At 48.5% G+C, this 19055-nt stretch overlaps 1 pseudogene; it reads left to right on the forward strand.

Moving 5' to 3' along the window:
* Window positions 1-12456: 12456 nt before the first annotated feature.
* Window positions 12457-12522, forward strand: LOC138474986 (U6 spliceosomal RNA; annotated as a pseudogene).
* The last annotated feature ends 6533 nt before the right edge of the window (window positions 12523-19055 follow it).

Genomic DNA, 19055 nt, shown 5'->3' on the forward strand with positions numbered 1-19055 from the left:
TCTAAGTGTTGAGGCGAATCGAGTTCTGAGGTTCGAGGGTGGTGTCCATATATGGTATAAAAGGGGCTTTGTCCGGTTCCTGAATGTACAGAGTTATTGTATGCATATTCGGAAATCCATAAAATATCTTTCCAATTACTTTCGGTCTGGTGAAGCATGCAACAAAGGTACTGTTCAAGGGTCTGGTTGGTCCTCTCCGTCTGACCATAGGTCTGGGGATGGTGACTGGTTGATAACCTTACGTCGATTTGCTCCAATTGGCAACATTTCTTCCAAAAATGTGAAATGAATTGACTACCTTGGTCAGAGACCAATACAGAAGGAAACCCGTGTATTCGAACGATGTTTTCGAGGAACTCCTTGGTCAGAACTGAAGCAGAAGGTAATCCCTTCAAAGGAATAAAGTGGGCCATCTTGGAAAAAAGATCCACGATAACTAGAATGGTGTTAAATCCATTACATGGAGGTAGATCAGTAATAAAGTCTAAGGTGTGCCATGGTGTAGGTGGAATATCCAAAGGTTGTAAAAGGCCAGCTGGTTTTTTCTTCTGACTCTTGTTTTGGGCGCAAATGCCGCAAGACATCACAAATGACTTTATATCTTTTCGCCAGGTGGGCCGCCAGAATTGTCTCTTAATTTTAGCTTCGGTTTTTGCGATACCTGGGTGACCTTCCATTAGGGTATCATGATAATTGGAGATGACAAGTTCCTGTAATTCCTTGTGTGGTAGAAATAGTCGTCCTTGATAATAGGGTAGGTCATTGATGACAGAGTAATCCGGGCCTTTCTTTACCCAGTCCTGCAGGGCTGCTGGATTGAAGAGTTGTTGGATTTTTAAATGGATTTCTTCTAGTGTCTGTAAAGTAGTTATGCCAAGAATTCTTTGTTCAGAAATTATAGGCACCGGCTCCGGGTTCGCATATGCTTCTTCCATTCCTATTCGGGATAAGGAATCTACCTTGCCATTTTCACAGCCTGCTCGATAAGTGATCACAAAATCGAATTCGGCAAAGAACAATGCCCATCGAAGTTGGTGCGATGATTGGGCTTTGGCTGTTTCCAGATACTGCAAGTTCCGGTGATCGGTGATTACAGTAATGGAATGCCTGGCACCGAGAAGATAGTGTCGCCAAGCCTTAAAGGCGGATTTGATGGCTAACAACTCTTTATCGGTAACCGCATAGTTGAATTCGGGTGCCGAGAACTTTCTGGACCAAAATGCCACTGGGTGAAGTTGACCAGTTTCAGGATCCTTTTGGGACAGGACAGCTCCCATGGCTAAACTGGATGCATCAGTTTCCACTATGTATGGAAGCTCTGAGCGTGGATGCCTTAAGACAGGCGCAGACGTGAATTTCGCTTTCAGCTCTTGGAAGGCCTTTTCAGCCTCTTTGGTCCACAAGAAACGTTTGTTCTTTCGCAAAAGTGCTGTGATGGGATGTACAACATGTAAGAAGTCTGGAATGAATCTGCGGTAGAAATTGGCAAATCCGAGCATGCTTTGTACCCCTTTAACTGAACTAGGTGATGGCCACTTGAGAATTGCGTCCACCTTTCGTGAGTCCATTCGGACTCCTTTTGGAGTCAAGATAAATCCAAGGAATTCAACTTCCGTAACATGAAAAACAAATTTTTCCAATTTTGCATATAACTTGTGCTGGCGTAGTTCCTCAAGGACTGCACGTACGTGCTTAACATGGTCTGATTCTGAGGAGGAGTACACAAGGACATCGTCTATGTACACGACAACACAGACATCAATGAGTTTATGAAAGACATCGTTCATAAAATACTAGAAGGCTGCTGGTACATTGCACAACCCGAAGGACATCACCTGATACTCAAATAATCCGTACTTGGTGCGAAAGGTTGTCTTCGATTCGTCGCCTTTCTTTACACGTACCAGATGATATGCCCCTCGGAGATCTAACTTAGTGTAGATACAAGCATCCTTTACTTGGTCTAGTAATTCAGGGATCAGAGGCAATGGGTACCGTTTTTTTACCGTAATCTGATATAGTGCGCGGTGGTCTATGCACGTTCTAAGGTCACCTTCCTTTTTTGGCATGAAGAACAAAGCTGAGGATACAGGAGACTTGGAAGGGCGAATAAAGCCATTAGCCAGGTATTGGTCCAAGTATTGCCGTAGGTGATATGATATGATATGATATGATATGGTATTTGTAACGCGCCTATACACAAGTGTTTCAAGGCGCGACGAGGCAGGGAGGGAGGGAAACAAGGGGAAGACAGACAAACGATCCTACTAGGCCAGGTGTCATTCAGATCGCGCAAGTGCGGAGGTAAGGGGAAAAAGGAGGAAGTGCAGGGGGAGGAGGTGGGGGGGAAAGTGCAGTACAAGGTAAGTAGCGTAAAAAATAATAAATAATAAATAATAAATAAAAAGGGCCAGCTGGTGGCAAGTGCGAGGTAAGTGCAGAGCAAGTGCTGGGAAGGGGGCTGTAGGGATACAGTGACAGTCCCACAGTGCGGGGGAGCCAGGGAGGCAGTGCAAGTGGAGAGTGGCTGGGCCCTGGACCGAGGTTGCTGAGAGTGGCCCAGATGCAGGTTTAGTGCTGAATTCAGTGGGGAGTTAAGCAGGTTTAGCAGGGGAGAGGGAGAGAGAAGGCAGAAGCGAAGAGGAAGGTTTTGAGGTGCTTCCGGAACCGGAGATGGTTCTCCTCAAGTTTCAGGGAGGCAGGAAGGCTGTTCCAGAGGGAGGCCCCTGCTGCGGAGAGAGATCTACCCCCAGCTCGTTGCTTCGAGAAGCGGCTGACCATGAGGGAGTTGGAGACGGATGAGCGAAGGGCTCGTGAAGGAAGATATTTAGGAAGAGAGAGTTGAAGGTATTTAGGTCCCAGGCCCCAGAAGGCCTTGTGGACAATGCAGAGGGTTTTGAACTTAATCCTCGCAGCCACTGGGAGCCAGTGAAGAGATTTCAGTCCTGGAGAGATACGGTCCCTGGGCTTGAGGCCAAGGACAAGTCTCGCAGTTCTGTTCTGGATAAGTTGCAGAGGGCGGAGAGTGGAGGCAGGCAGATTAAGATAGAGGCTGTTACAGTAGTCCAGCCTTGAGAGAACCAGGGCTCGGGAGACAGTGAGCTTCTGGGGGAAGGAGAGGAAGGGAAGAATACCTCTGAGGAGGTGCAGCTGGTAGTGTGACTTCTTAGAGACGTCAGATATATGAGGAGAGAAGGAGAGTGTGGAGTCGAAGATGACCCCGAGGTTTTTAGCCTTACAGGTAGGGGCAGGAAGGGGGCCAAGGGAGGCCGGCCAGAGAAGATTTTCAGGTTCCGTGAGGGTGTAGATTCTACTGCAGGGGGGTTGTGCACCGGGTAGAAGGTCAATTTGACAATCATACGATCTGTGAGGTGGTAATGTATTGGCCTGTTCTTTTTGAAAAACATCCTGAAATTATTGATACTCCTGAGGTAACTGCACGATTGGGTTGATGACTGTGGCCAGGCCTTTGTTCGGGGTTTTCTCTGGGTAACAGGTGTGTGCACAATCCGGGAAGGTTATTCTCTTCTCTCGCCATTCAATACAAGGATTATGTGTTTCCAACCACGGCATCCCCAGTATTATTTGAAACTGCGGGGCTTTGATTAAATCAAACACAATAGTATCTCGATGCCCATCTTGACCCAACAGTGTCATCTCTGTAGTGGAATGAGTTACAGGTCCAGAGGCAATTTCAGTTCCATCGACTGTGGTGATGACATCCGAAGTGGTCTTTTTGCAAAGAGGGAGATTCATCCTTGAAGCCAATTCGTGGTCCATATAGTTCCCTATGGCCCCGCTATCAATGTATGCCCTTACTGCGTGCATAAGTGAGGGTTGTCTAGGATCAATTAGGACCATTGGTATGATCAGATGGGAGGTCTGAGTGTCCTTCTTTAAGCTCGGCAAGCGGACCTCTACGCTTGTCGGGCATGGTCGTTTTCCGAATCAGGCTCTTTTGGGCTTTTATCAGCAACTCCTACCACCTTCTTGGGTAGTTTTATAGGGCAATCCCGTAGAAAATGTCCTGAGGTTCCACAGTACAGAAACAAATTGCATCTGTCTTCTTCTTTCCCTTTCCTTTTGAGTTAAGGGTCCTTTGACCCCCCCGATTTGCATAGGTTCTGATGCATCTGTTCCTTTGGGGGCAACGTTGGATTTAACCAATACCCGATTTTCGAACTTAGCTCGATCAGCCTTCCTATTCTGGAGTCGATGATGCAGCTGGACCACTAAGTCTATAAACTCTGCGCAATCCTGAGGTGGGTTCACATCTTGAGCCAAGATGTCTTTAAGTTCTCCCCGAAGTCCACGATGAAACAATGTAATTCATTTTTCCTCAGGCCATCCGGTTTCCACTATCAATCTATTGAAGGTTGCGATATAGGTTAGCAGATCCTAGTTACCCTGTTGTAGGGACAAAAGTTCATTATCCAGGGCCTGTCCTTGGGAGTGCCGGGCAAATAGTCTTTCCATGCTCGTTTGAAAGCCCTGAAAATCCCGAAGAATTGGGTCCTCCTGAGTAACTAGTGGAATTGACCAATCAGCTGCACTGCCACTGAGAAATGATAATACAAAGGCTACCTTAGCTTGATCGTTTGGGAAGGCTCCTGGTCTGCATAAAAAGTGCAAGCGACATTGTTCATAAACACGGCAAACCTTTTGGGATCTCCGGCAAAGCGTTTGGGTGGAGCTAATGGAATATTTCCTGGTAGGTTTATTTGCACAGGGTTACTCGATAACACAGGAGCTGGGTTCCCCCCGGAACCAGGTAGGGGTGCTTGTCCAGCTTGATTTTGCAGCAGTTGTCTAGCGAGATCATCTGTGCGCTCCTTCGATACAATTAGTTCTCTTCTGAGGGCATTAGTCTCTTGGCGAGCGGAGTGCACTTCCACCCTAAGTTCCCCCAATAGTTGGGCCAGTTGGTCGGTTTCTGAGGTTTCCATAACGCCCCGGTGGGGATTTGTAGATAGGCTTCGCGTTCTGTTACGCTCACCTGGCTCCCACAGGGGCGTCGGTCGGACCCGGACTGCTGCAGCCTCCACCCACGTGATGCGTAGTGCAGCAATGACTGACTGGATCTGCCCTCCTAATCTTGTCTGCTTGACCCGTAGAAATATTCTCCTACAAGTGGAGAGATGGAGTTAGCCACTTGTGGGTTCAAGTGATAGCACCCCCACTGTCCTCCCCACTAATCACCTCTGAAGCGCCCTGTCAGCAATCTCACCTTATATTCTTGAAGGATGAGCCCTCCATCCTGCGAAGCACACAGTGGCGCGTTGATGACCAGTTACTTCTCTGGCCTGAAGATATTGGAAGAGTTGTAGACGAATCCTGACTCCAAAAGGTCCTGGCGAAGAGCCGTAAGTATAAAGTTGGTAAGAGTTCAAAATGTCTGTAATTCACTCCTGTCCAATTCCTCTTTTATCTTGCAGCTTTGACCCAATAAGAAGATTGACAGCTGAAAGCGCTCCGGTAAAAGTCTGTGTTACCCAACACTGTCCGGTAAATAATGCCAAGGGTTAAACTTGCTGCTTTCTCCTTATCTTACAGGTGCGGCATAAGAAGATGTGGCGTGCTGATGAATTATACCTCCGGCGGTAAAATCAGGTAAGCACATGGCGGCTAAAGAGATTGTCTCTGTCTGTTCTCTCTGCTCACCTTGTTGTTTCTTGTCCCCCTTAGGTGCCGGTATTCGGCAATGTAAAGATGGAGACAGCGCCGGATCGAAGAGATGCTGCGTGGAACAGTGAGTATGGCACAGCGCTGCTGCTGGCAATGCGACACGTTTAAAACAAAGTCTTTCCTCTGGTTTGAAGATGCGATGAATCCGGAGTCAGGTAAGAAATCAGGTAATACTCTTGTTCTAACCTTGCTTCTTTCCTTCTTTCTAGGTGCTCCAGGTTCGAGGCAGGCGTGGCAGGAGGCTGGATGCTGCTGCTGGCACGGTGAACATTACGCTGCTGGATGCAGAATAACGCGAAGCCTGTGCTGCTCTTCGGGCGTGGTTTAAATAGCCTCCAATGTAGTCCCAGGTAGGTATTCCTCCCCGACCACACCCGAGTAACAAAATAGTCCCTAAGGTAAAGTAGTCCCTTCCAGGCCTCACATGGGCTTGGATCTTCTTGCAGCATGGTCTGCATCAGGTAAGTGTGCACCTATGAGCCTGGCGCCTATGGCGCCAGGACTGATGTCCCCTAGCAGGGGTTGCTGGGTTTTCTCAAGGCGACATGATGCCTGCTCCCGGGGATGATGGACGTGGTCTGGATGCCCGGGGGTATGCATCATGACAAAAGCCCTCTGTACAAACCATCAGTGCCTCTGCCCTGCTGATGCCTGCATCTAGCACAAACTGATGCCTACAACTAGCACAAACTGATGCCTGCATCTAGCACAAACTGATGCCTACATCTACCACAAACTGATACCTGCATCTAGCACAAACTGATGCCTGCATCTAGCACAAACGGATACCGGCATCTAGCACAGACTGATGCCTACAACTAGCACAAACTGATGCCTGCATCTAGCACAAACTGATACCTGCATCTAGCACTAGCACAAACTGATGCCTGCATCTAGCACAAACTGATGCCTAAATCTAGCACAAACTGATGCCTCCATCTAGCGCAAGCTGATACCTGCATCTAGCACTAGCACAAACTGATGCCTGCATCTAGCACAAACGGATACCTGCATCTAGCACAAACTGATGCCTACAACTAGCACAAACTGATGCCTGCATCTAGCACAAACTGATGCCTACATCTATCACAAATTGATGCCTGCATCTAGCACAAACTGATGCCTGCATCTAGCACAAACTGATACCTACATCTAGCTCAAACTGATGGCACCATCTAGCGCAAACTGATACCGCATCTAGCACAAACTGATGCCTACATCTAGCACAAACTGATGCCTGCATGTAGGACAAACTGATACCTCCATCTAACACAAACAGATGCCGGCATCTAGCACAGACTGATGCCTGCATCTAGCACAAACTGATACCTGCATCTAGCACTAGCACAAACTGATGCCTGCATCTAGCACAAACTGATGCCTACATCTAGCACAAACTGATTCCTCCTTCTAGCGCAAACTGATGGCTCCATCTAGCACAAACTGATGCCTGCATCTAGCACAAACTGTTGCCTACATCTAGCACAAACTGATGCCTGCATCTAGCACAAACTGATACCTACGTCTAACACAAACTGATGCCTGCATCTAGCACAAACTGACGCCGGCATCTAGCACAGACTGATGCCTGCATCTAGCACAAACTGATAGCTGCAGCTAGCACTAGCACAAACTGATGACTGCATCTAGCACAAACTGATGCCTGCATCTAGCACAAACTGATGCCTACATGTAGCACAAACTGATACCTGCATCTAGCACAAACTGATGCCTGCATCTAGCACAAACTGATACCGGCATCTAGCACAGACTGATGCCTACAACTAGCACAAACTGATGCCTGCATCTAGCACAAACTGATACCTGCATCTAGCACAGACTGATGCCTACAACTAGCACAAACTGATGCCTACATCTAGCACAAACTGATGCCTCCATCTAGCGCAAACTGATACCTGCATCTAGCACAAACTGATGCCTATATCTAGCACAAACTGATGCCTGCATCTAGCACAAACTGATTACTACATCTAGCACAAACGGATGCCTATATCTAGCACAAGCTGATACCTATGTCTAACACAAACTGATGCCTGCATCTAGCACAAACTGATGCCGGCATTTAGCACCGACTGATGCCTGCATCTAGCACAAACTGATACCTGCATCTAGCACTAGTACAAACTGATGCCTGCATCTAGCACAGACTGATGCCTGCATCTAGCACAAACTGATACCTGCAGCTAGCACTAGCACAAACTGATGCCTGCATCTAGCGCAAACTGATGCCTGCATCTAGCACAAACTGATGCCTACATCTAGCACAAACTGATACCTGCATCTAGCACAAACTGATGCCTGCATCTAGCACAAACTGATACCGGCATCTAGCACAGACTGATGCCTACAACTAGCACAAACTGATGCCTGCATCTAGCACAAACTGATACCTGCATCTAGCACTAGCACAAACTGATGCCTGCATCCAGCACAAACTGATGCCTACATCTAGCACAAACTGATGCCTCCATCTAGCGCAAACTGATACCTGCATCTAGCACAAACTGATGCCTATATCTAGCACAAACTGATGCCTATATCTAGCACAAGCTGATACCTACGTCTAACACAAACTGATGCCTGCATCTAGCACACACTGATGCCGGCATTTAGCACAGACCGATGCCTGCATCTAGCACAAACTGATACCTGCATCTAGCACTAGCACAAACTGATGCCTGCATCTAGCACAAACTGATTCCTACATCTAGCAATGATTCTCCTGTACCCTTGTGCGCTTCAGAAGGTTTTCGGTGTATGCCCTGCTGGTATAATCCATCAATCCCTGATATCCCGTGAGCTCGTGAACTCTTGGGAAAGGAAAACCCATTATTCGGGGATCTGCAGAAGTGACCGAAAGAAATAACCGAACAGGTAGAAAATGCTGATTCTGGCGAGTCCAAAAAGAAAGAAAATAAAAATGACGAATCAAGTGAGCGAGGCTTGTGGGAGTGCCCCCCGCTCCCCTTGCTCGACATAAAGCGAATTCAGGGGTGGCGGGGCTGTCCTCCGCTCCCATAAAGGAAAGCCGGGGACAAATAAAGATTTTTAATAATGTTTAAAAAACAGACCCTGCGGCAGAAGTTCCGCCCCTCCATGGGGAGGCGTAACTCGTGTCGCAGGGAAGGAGTCGTGACTGTGCAGAGGAAGCTCAGGTAAGTGTGAAGCAGCAGGTACAGGTTGCAGGGTGGGGGGCTAGCAGGCTGGGGGGCTTGCAGGGTGGGGGGCTAGCAGGCTGGGGGGCTTGCAGGGTGGGGGGCTAGCAGGCTGGGGGGCTTGCAGGGTGGGGGGCTAGCAGGCTGGGGGGCTTACAGGGTGGGGGGCTAGCAGGCTGGGGGGCTTGCAGGGTGGGGGGCTAGCAGGCTGGGGGGCTAGCAGGCTGGGGGGCTTGCAGGGTGGGGGGCTAGCAGGCTGGGGGGCTAGCAGGCTGGGGGTCTTGCAGGGTGGGGGGCTAGCAGGCTGGGGGGCTTGCAGGGTGGGGGGCTAGCAGGCTGGGGGGCTAGCAGGCTGGGGGGCTTGCAGGGTGGGGGGCTAGCAGGCTGGGGGCTAGCAGGCTGGGGGTCTTGCAGGGTGGGGGGCTAGCAGGCTGGGGGGCTTGCAGGGTGGGGGGCTAGCAGGCTGGGGGGCTAGCAGGCTGGGGGGCTAGCAGGCTGGGGGGCTTGCAGGGTGGGGGGCTAGCAGGCTGGGGGCTAGCAGGCTGGGGGTCTTGCAGGGTGGGGGGCTAGCAGGCTGGGGGGCTTGCAGGGTGGGGGGCTAGCAGGCTGGGGGGCTAGCAGGCTGGGGGGCTAGCAGGGTGGGGGGCTAGCAGGCTGGGGGGCTTGCAGGGTGGGGGGCTAGCAGGCTGGGGGCTTGCAGGCTGGGGGGCTTGCAGGGTGGGGGGCTAGCAAGCTGGGGTCATGTATGTGATTATTTCGTTACAGGCATTTCGAATTCGTAATTTTCGAAATCGACATTTTCGTTAATGAAATAATCACGTAAATCCATCATTCGTGCTTATTTCCTCTGATAGCCGGTGTGTTGAAGCTCTTTTCCAGCATTGGTGTTACAGTTGCTGCTGCTATAGACTGTATACATTCCACTTCGGGGTATCGTGACCACACGTTCATTACCAAAAGGAAATGTTTGTCTATCAAATTGGTGCCAAACTCCATCCTTGACTGGTCCAGGCTATGACGCGTCGCTGTGGCGCATCTCTTTTAAGGGACCTGAGTTCATGATTGCGAACACTAGCTTATAGCATGGATCCCATCTGATCGCCTCTGCTATTTCCTCCATCGTCATGGATACTGGGATTGCTGCTTTGGTATTCATAATGTGTACTTGGTCTTCCTGCTATGGGATGCTTAACAGCTTTCCCCTTGTAGATCGTGCAGAGATGGCATGACAACTACCCCACTGGTTCATCCGCTCAGAGTGGTAACAGACTTCTTATCGGGAGGATAGCTCAGGGGCAACGTGCTCACCACGGAAGCAAAACGACATGGAACACCACAGGTACGATCCCTGGGTCCGCGCTTAGAAACCCCTGGGTATTAAGCGCGTTATAAATATCAAATCATATGATATCACTGGAGGAGTCATCTTTCCATCCTGGCTGGGGGATGAAAGGCTGAGCCTGACATGATTGGCATCAGTGGTATGTGGTCCATCGTGATCACTGCAGATTGTCCGCCACTGCTTGTTGCTGTCTCGCAGCGACTCACACAGGCGATGTTGAAGGGGGGATGCCCCTGTCATTTCCTGTTCCACCAAAACATCTCCTAAACCAAAAAGGCTTCCATCAACCACTTTCTCCATCGGACATGACTGGTCAAACAGTGCCATGATGACATCAGCAGTGAGTGCTGCTTAGGTGTCTTAGAAGGCCTGTTCCTTCAGCACGGTCCACTCCTATGTGGAGTCCTTCTTAGTGAGATTATGGCGTGCGTCTGATAAGGTGGACAGGTTTTTAGTAAATTGGCCAGACTATGTGGCCATACCTAAAAAACTGCGTATTTCACAGAGAGTTTGATGGGTGCTGTGGCCATGTGGACATCTTCTTGAGGTCTCTCCAAGAATCAATGCCTGAAAGTTATTTCCAAGGAAGTTCTTTTGGGGTTTCAAACACTTGGACTTCAACTTCTTTGGTGTTAGACCCTGTGTTTGTACCAAGCACATTAGGCAAATACTTCTCCTTTGTAAGTAGACACAAATATTGCTCTTACATTCAGGACATCAGGGAGGCCAGGTAGTACAGTCCTAACGGTGTGCTGGAAAACCTTGGCAACAGATGACAACCAAAAGATGAGCTGATCATGCTGATACAAGGCTTTATGTATGGGAATAGCATAAGGTTATGACAAGCTGGGTATAGAACCACCTGATGGTACCCAGTGTTGAGGTCCGGCCTGGAAAATAGATTTGCCCCCTGCAAGTCAGACACTAGGCCTTCTGTATGGTCATTGGATGGCACTCATGTTTGATAGCTTTACACATATCTTCACAGAGTCCGGCTGCTTCGGGTATGTTGCTACAACTATTGGTGATATCCATGTATCAAGGGCAGACACTTTTTCAGTGGTATCCGCGCATTCAAGCTGGCCTAACTCTTACTTGCCATTCCTCCAATGGTTAAAAGGAACTCTTGGCTGTTTAAGTGCTATGGGTTAAATTGTATCATCCATGCAAGTCTGTTGGGTTAACCCTGGTAGCTTTCGAACCCATGAAATAATGGTTCCTTTCTGAGGAAAAGACAGTTTACATCCTCAATGCATATACAGTGAATGAAAGCGTAACTACTGTGCTGCCTTGGCCGTGTCACTCCTAGCAGAGCATTGTTGCTGATCTGGGTCCCACAGAACCAAGGTCTCCCTTTTATTTGTCCATGATCAACTTCTGCTGTAAGAGCGCCTCCTGGGGGAATTGGCGTGGAACCTCCAAAGGTGAATAATCAAACCTTGATGGGTGACTCTGGGGCAATCCTCTGAAATGGGTGTCTGCTGTGACGCTGACCTAGGCATTGGTGGCGATAAGAACTGGGCGTCTTTTCCCTGCAGTGGAACTGTGCCTCTTGGTTGGTGGCTCTGTTCGCGCCCAACCTTTAGAACTGATATGATGAAGAACACCTCTTCCTCCCCTTCCACATGTTCGAATCCTTCTTCGTCTCAGTTCATGTCCACTTGAGCCACTCTGTATTGGTCTGGGGGGTTGTTGCTTCGCTCGAGAACTTTGAGGTAGCATTTGGGGCCTACAGACCTGCACATAATGATGACATTCAGCACCGCAGCTTCAGGTTTGCCCTTTTACTGGACAGTACCCTGTGTGTGTCTGCGACTGGCTCCTCTGGGCGTGTCACAGGGCTGAATCAAGGCTGTCCTGTGAGGGTTTTCAGCTTCTTCTTCTTGGGGAGTCTTCAGTGCTTTGTCCGTGTGCGACGATCTTTTGTCTCCTAGCTCACGATATTGGCAAAGCACCAAAGTTCACTGTAGTGTAATTCCTGGCTCTCTCAGTAAAATATTTGGCACATCTGAGCCGCGTGATAACTCTGCCTAGTTAGTCTGCCCTGCAGGGACATTTTTAAAAAGTAGGTTGTTGGGCCTGCCCCTGTTCTTGCCTGGAGTACTTTGCAGTCTGCGGGAGGAAACAATGACACACACACACAGTGGCCTATTCTCCCAGGGTTGTAGTGTTGTTCAAGCATGCGTGATCCGGAGACGTGAGGATGCAACGCACATCATCACATCCGGTTACGCATTGAAATATAACAACGCGGCAATTACCGGAAGCACACAGATTAAAATGGTAATGATACAGAGAAGATTAGCATGGCCCCTGCACTCAAATGTAGATGATGACTGAAGAAGAGGGTTGAGGGTCCAGGCGGGCAACCAAGCACATACAAAACCAAACCGATTCAAGAGGTATCCTTTGCTCCATGCTGCTCCAGGGCAGAAGGGGCTTTGTTGAAGCCGTCAAATCCCTCTTTGGCTTTGGGGTACCTGTGAAGGGTTTGGGTCTATTTGACCTAAAACATTTGACCTAATCACATATTATCAAATTTATTTTACCTTTTTTTTGGTCTAAAATGTGGGGGGAGACCCCCTGCAACTGTCCCACTTCCCCTTAACCTAATCTATACCCTTACCCAACCCCATATGCATATTTAATTAAATTTGATCGAAAAAAATGTCAAACAAATTCGATCAAATGTTTTTAAGTCAATTATGCTAATACCATCCGTGAAGTCAAGTAGCGACCAAGTCTCACAGCTCTCAGGAGGGAACCGTGTGACTAAGAATAAAGTCAGGACTTTTCATTATTCTCCCGGCGGTTGCATGCGGGACACACTCCCTATAAACGGGAGAGCCCTGACTTGTATGGCGTGGTTGGCCAGCCTGCGCGCACGCCACACATTTTCCAGGTCGAGTGCATACATTTGGACCCCTCATTCGATAGATGCAGAAACAATTGCAATGGAATGGTGCGGCTCACTTTGGCAAGTTCCTATTGGTTGGCTCGTCTTACTGCGTGCAGAAATGTCGGTTACCGCATTGGATAATGGCAGAATTTAGAGAATGCCAATTGCGCTGTTTCTGAAAGTCTATCATCTCAATGTATCATCTCATTCTGTATCTGTTTTCGCCCTTGTTCTGAGGTTGGGGGTGGATTGTGTTGAGTACTAGATGATACTGCTACTATACAATGTTTAATAATGCAGAGTAGGGTCATTATTGGTTTAGGTCTCTCTGACTGAAAAAAATTGACCTTTTCCAATGTGACCAAATTTGTTTTGGTCGTTTTTTGTTTGAAAATGTGGGGGGAGACCAACCACCACCCCACAACCCGCTTACCCACACCTTAACCTATTCACTTACCCCACCCCACATATATATTAATTTAATTTGACTGAAATTCCCCCAAAAAATGATCTAAAAAATTCAGTCAAATGAAAAGGTCAGTTTGGCCTGCGCTCAAGTATGCGAATACCTCATTATTGACAGTTTAATGCATTGCACTGCAAAGCACCACCATGGAGGGCATCAGTGATGCACACTTTTTCCCCACCTTCAGGGGACACGTGCATTTCTTTTTCCTGCAGTGAGGGGGTGTGCTTTTGATGCACTTTACTATTCTAAAAATCTTTATAAACTCCTTGAATGTTTTAAATAATTTTCACCTCGACCCAGCGCTGCTGATAACGGTTTGTATTAGCCACTTTTACTCCCCAAAAATAGACAAATACTCCTAACAGAAATTGGAAAGAGACGCATAGGAGCCTCTACCTCTGCTTTCAGCCACATCTCCATGGATATATGTTTGGACCAGTAGAACATGCAGTTTCTCGGGAGGATAGCTCAGGGGCAACGTGCTCGCCTTGGAAGCAAAACGACACAAGCAACACAGGTTCGATCCCAAGGTCCGCGCTTAGAAACCTCTGGGTATTAAGCACGTTATAAATAACCTATCATCTCATATATATGCTGTTATTACTGTCTGATCTGAAGAGGTACAGATGTACTTTTTAATGTGCATCAATAACTTGGTGCACAGAAACATTTGTTGCCAAACATTTCTCTTTCACAGAATATATTTTTTGTCACACGTTAAATACTGGTTCTGTCATAATGCCGCCTGTTGAAAGCTGCACCAAAAAAAGTCCACTTTTTTGGGCCGATTTAGGGCAGCCATGAACGGGTAAGATTATGACAATTTCGTGGGGGGGGGGCCTTCTTGGGCCCTGCCTTCTCCCATGCTAGTAGGATTTTCTTTTGCTCTGGGTTTTTCACTCCATCAGCCCTCCTTCCTTCCCCTTCACATTCACTCCAAACATACACACATGTGACACATACAACCCTTATCTGCTGTCCTCCAGCTTCTGTCAGCCTCTGTGTGCACTTGTGTCCTACATGGGGGTGGGCTCAATGGGAGGGGCCTCTGCAGCCTTTGGAATGTGGCCTTTTTTGCTTGTGATCACGGGCAAAAGACTATACCTAAATACTCTCATAGGGATTGTGGACTACTTTTTTTCTCCCTAAAAATCGTTTTACTCCCAACCTAAAAAAATAGGGAGTAAAATACTCCTACTTCAAAATCTTATCTGGAGCACTGCCTCCACCTCTTGGGTGGAGGTAGGAAGTAGAGTCATTTTCAAGGGGTTTTTGGAGACATAGGGCCTCATTACGGAAAACCGGGCGGTAGGCGTCGGGTTACCGGCAACCCTGTAACACCGTTTCCACCACCTGACTTCCCAGTGCCACCGGGAAATTATGGCAGGCGGCGGGAACAGTAAATGCCCATTTCCATGGAGTTCCATAGGACTCCATGGAAATGTGAACATGGAAGCACTAGAACTGTGGCTAAAGGTGCCGGAGCTTCCGTGACAACATGCTGGTAGGGGCCTGAAAACCCGACAGGTCAGGCCTGCTGGCAGTTTTGCGTCCCCTAGCGGCATCAGTGTAGTATGGTGGTCCGGAAAGGGTACCGCTACATTGCTACCGACACCCTTATTTCTGGACCGCTATACTGGGAATGGGGACCATAATCGGGCAGTATTCACTATGTACAATTTTCGACATGATATATGATATGATATGGCATTCATAACGTGCCTACACACAAGTGTTTCAAGGCGCGACGAGGCAAGGGAGGGGGAACAGAGGGAAGACAGAGACAACGATCTTATTAGGCCAGGTGGCATTGAGATCACGCAAGTGCAGGGGAAGGGGTAAGGGGAACAGTGCAGGGTTAAGGGGGAGGGGACAGTGCAGTACATGGGATCGACAGTAAAAATAAATGAAAAAGAAATATTACAAAAAGGACATACACCTGGCCTACTCTTCTGCTGAAGTCCTCTGAGCTCCCTTCATTGCCTCCTTGATCGGACCACTTGTGGATGTCCCTCTGCAAATCTGCAGATCCTTTCTGGTTACTGCTTTGCCTGGATCCTGTCCCAGACATATCCCAATGCCAAAAGACCTTTGGGGGGTGGGGGGCTGCATGCTCAATAAATCCCAGACACAATGTGGCATTCAAGCTTAAAGACAATGGGGGTCATTACGAGTCAGGCGGTAAGGGGTTAACGGCGCCGGTAAAGGTGCCGGGGCCATCAACCCCATACCGGCTGATGACGAGTTCTGTTCGCGGGACCTGCTAAGGCCGCCTGGTAAAACCAGGCGTCCTTAGGGGGTCCAGCGAGCAGACCAGGGTGCTAACGGGCCCGCTGTTAGCCCCCTCCACCTTGAGCCCTAACGGGGCTCAAATGGGAATGGGGATGTACCGGGTCCGGGTTCCTTGAATGAGGATTTACTGTGCCCTCCAAGGTCGGAATGGCCCGGTAATTCCTCATTCAAGGAACCTGGACCCGGTACCCCGTAAGGGGGTAGCCATGCCGCTAAGAGCGGCATGGTTACCTCCTAACTCGTAATGATCCCCAATGGTTTGTTACTGGTTGGTCATTTTAACTTCTGGGGTTTTCCTTCTCCGCAGGTAGGAGATGTGGCAATCATTTAGATGAGATGATTCCAAACTGCGTCGAAAGCAGCAGTGATGGGAACCGGTCTGTAGGCCATAGATGCTTTGGTTGGCTCACCCTGTTGAAGTCCATGCAAGCAGTAGACAATGGGCTTCATTACGAGTTTGGCGGTGTCGGAAATTATTAGCAATAATTAAATTGCAGTGTCTTTTTTTTCCCTGTTAATGCATTACGACCGATTTCACAGCACTGGCTAACTCCGAGGTGAACAGCTGGATTTACCTCCAGCGTTCACCTCCAAAAACCGCCAGAGTAACTGCGTCAGGATTGCCACTCATGGTAAATCTGAAAAAGTCCCCATTGAGTCCTATGCACACAATGAATCGGAATTAACACCACTTTACCTCATAACCTAGGGTAATACCGCCGGACAGAATGGCGGTAACAGTGATGAAGTTTGGTGGTGAGTTCAGCAGAAACCTCGCAGAATGACTGCCATACTTTGAATGAGGTACTGGTTGTTGCCCCATTTTACTTATGCATGATCAGAGGATTGTAAAACCCGTAGTTGCGTGATAATGGTTGATGATTAGTCGAGAATGGCAATCTCTTATATTCAATCCTCTCGGAAGAAAGACAACTTATTTTTTCATTAGCTTTGTCATGGAATGTAGGGTTTTAATGCCAATTGATAATCAGTACATGCTCCAAATGCCCTTGTGCCAACGAGTTTCGACCATTGCTTGGCCTTTCTCAGGGCTCGGCTGGACAATCTTCTTATGGAGCTTGCCCGTGACTCTCTCGTCCAAAAGATCACACCTGGGTCATGTGCACTTGCTTGTACTTTCTAACGCCTAGGTTCTCCCTCTGTCTTACGTATATTGATTGGCTCTATTCAACCTGCAAAAGCATTGTAGCTGAATAAAGGCTTACTCCGAGTTGCGGAGTGGCCTGGCCCCGATGGCGTCTGCGAGAAATGCACCGAACATAGCAGCAGATCAACCAATCTACATATACCCAAGCGCAGCCGAACGGAGCTCAACCTCACATGCTACACTATACAGTGAGTGAGGCCCAATGTGTGTTGATGAAGACGGGAATAAGTGCTCGATCATGAGAGCAATTGAGGAGGCACCTGTAAAAGAGATCCCTCACAAACATCCCCCCCCCCGCTATGCTCTACTCCACACCCCCCACTGGGCTGATTTCTACTCAACCGTTTAATATTCTGAGGTTGCAGGAAGGATAACCGAACCCCTACATGCGTCGGTGCCATGCCTCCACCAGCGGTCGTTCCCTCTTCCAAATGAACTGATGGTAGTTTGTAAGGAAGATACCACTGATAAAGTGAGGGGCAGAGGGGGGCAGAGGCCCCTCTAGAGGTGTGGTGGAATTGTGCTGCCCAGCGTTGGCTGATCTCAGGGCTCCAGTAGCTGGAACAAAGGCAGGTAGACCGTGCATCTCATCGCACGTAAGGTCTTGTTGAATGATGCACCAAGGTTTCAATGAAATCTTGGCCTAAACTGGAAACCAAGTAGAGGAATTTAAATGCCCTATCAATGGGATCTTGAACTGGCAAGTTAAAAACAAGCCGCGCTGCTCTTTCCTGAAAACACTGTAATTTGCTCAATGTGGCCCGGGGCAAGATTATGTGGAGTGATTTCCAATAATGCAGCCTGGAAAGTATAATGGATCAGATTGGTAAACAATTTAGGGTGTATTCGGGCGGGGGGAGATGGCGTGCTTTGTTAGGAGGTGGTAACCCCAAACCATAAGAAGACCGATTCTCAATTAAAGTAAAAAATTGCAATTTGTCTGAGGAAAATGTAATCGGCTTAGTTCCCAGTCTGAGACACTGTTCTTGAGTGGGAATTGTTAATGCCCCACCCCCTCCGTTATTCACCGCTGTGCTCCACATGGAAAACAGAGACCGTTCAGAAGGCCACCGTCATCTAAAACCCTGAAGTGTGCCTGCGACAGCCAAGATATCGTCTTGCCCAAAAGATGGAGAGCCTCCATTTTGACTAGTTCACCAATGATCTGATTTGCACTGGCAGCCAACTGTGTATTGATGAGGTCAGGGTGTCATGATTGACTTACGGGTGCATGTTCCTGGTTAGATTTTATCAATGGAGCAGGCTCTGTCCCTTCACAGATGGGCGTAGTTCAGCCTTGGGCTTGATGGAATTGAGGGCAACGCTCTCCAAGACGGCCAGGTAGACACATAGTTGCGGCTTGGAGGATGACAGTGATTCGATGCATGTCTAAAACCTATCAGATTTGACCGATCAGACTAGCCCACCAATCATTAGCCGTCGGTGGATGCACTGTGGTCCTAAGTGGTCATTTGACTAGGCTATTTTGATTAGTGAGGTGCTCAGTCATGTGGATATGGTATAGGCTTGGCTTGGCCATTGTGGGGGAGACAGCTGGAGCTATGTTTTGCCCGTAAACCGCCCCGGACAAACTAAAAGCTGCAGCGTTTAATAATCAGAAAGAGAGGTACTGCCAATCGGAGCTTCAGCACAGGTAGAATAGTTTTCACAACCAAAGCTAGGGAGAGGTAGCTGCTGAGACCGTGGCACCTCTCCACAGTGGACCTGCCTCATTCTTCACATTAGTGCAAAGTTTGTTCCGCAACGTGGCTCTCTCGATACATGCTGGACAAATACATAGCCCTCTCTCCCGCAACCAACAGTACCGCACTATTGCATGAAATGCCAAGACCAGTGCTGGCACCCTACTCTTCTAAAGCGCTCTGCGGCTCTTAACCTAGGTCCACTCTACAAGCAATACAATCAAGTGTGTCAAAGATGGAGTGGCTTCCAAACGTCAGATCTTGTGTTGATGCCTGCTACGAGTGAGTGGGTTTCCCCTTGCATTGCAGGGTTACATTCGA

This window comes from Ambystoma mexicanum, chromosome 8, assembly GCF_040938575.1.
Source record: "Ambystoma mexicanum isolate Mex_15411 chromosome 8, UKY_AmexF1_1, whole genome shotgun sequence".
NCBI lineage: Eukaryota > Metazoa > Chordata > Amphibia > Caudata > Ambystomatidae > Ambystoma > Ambystoma mexicanum.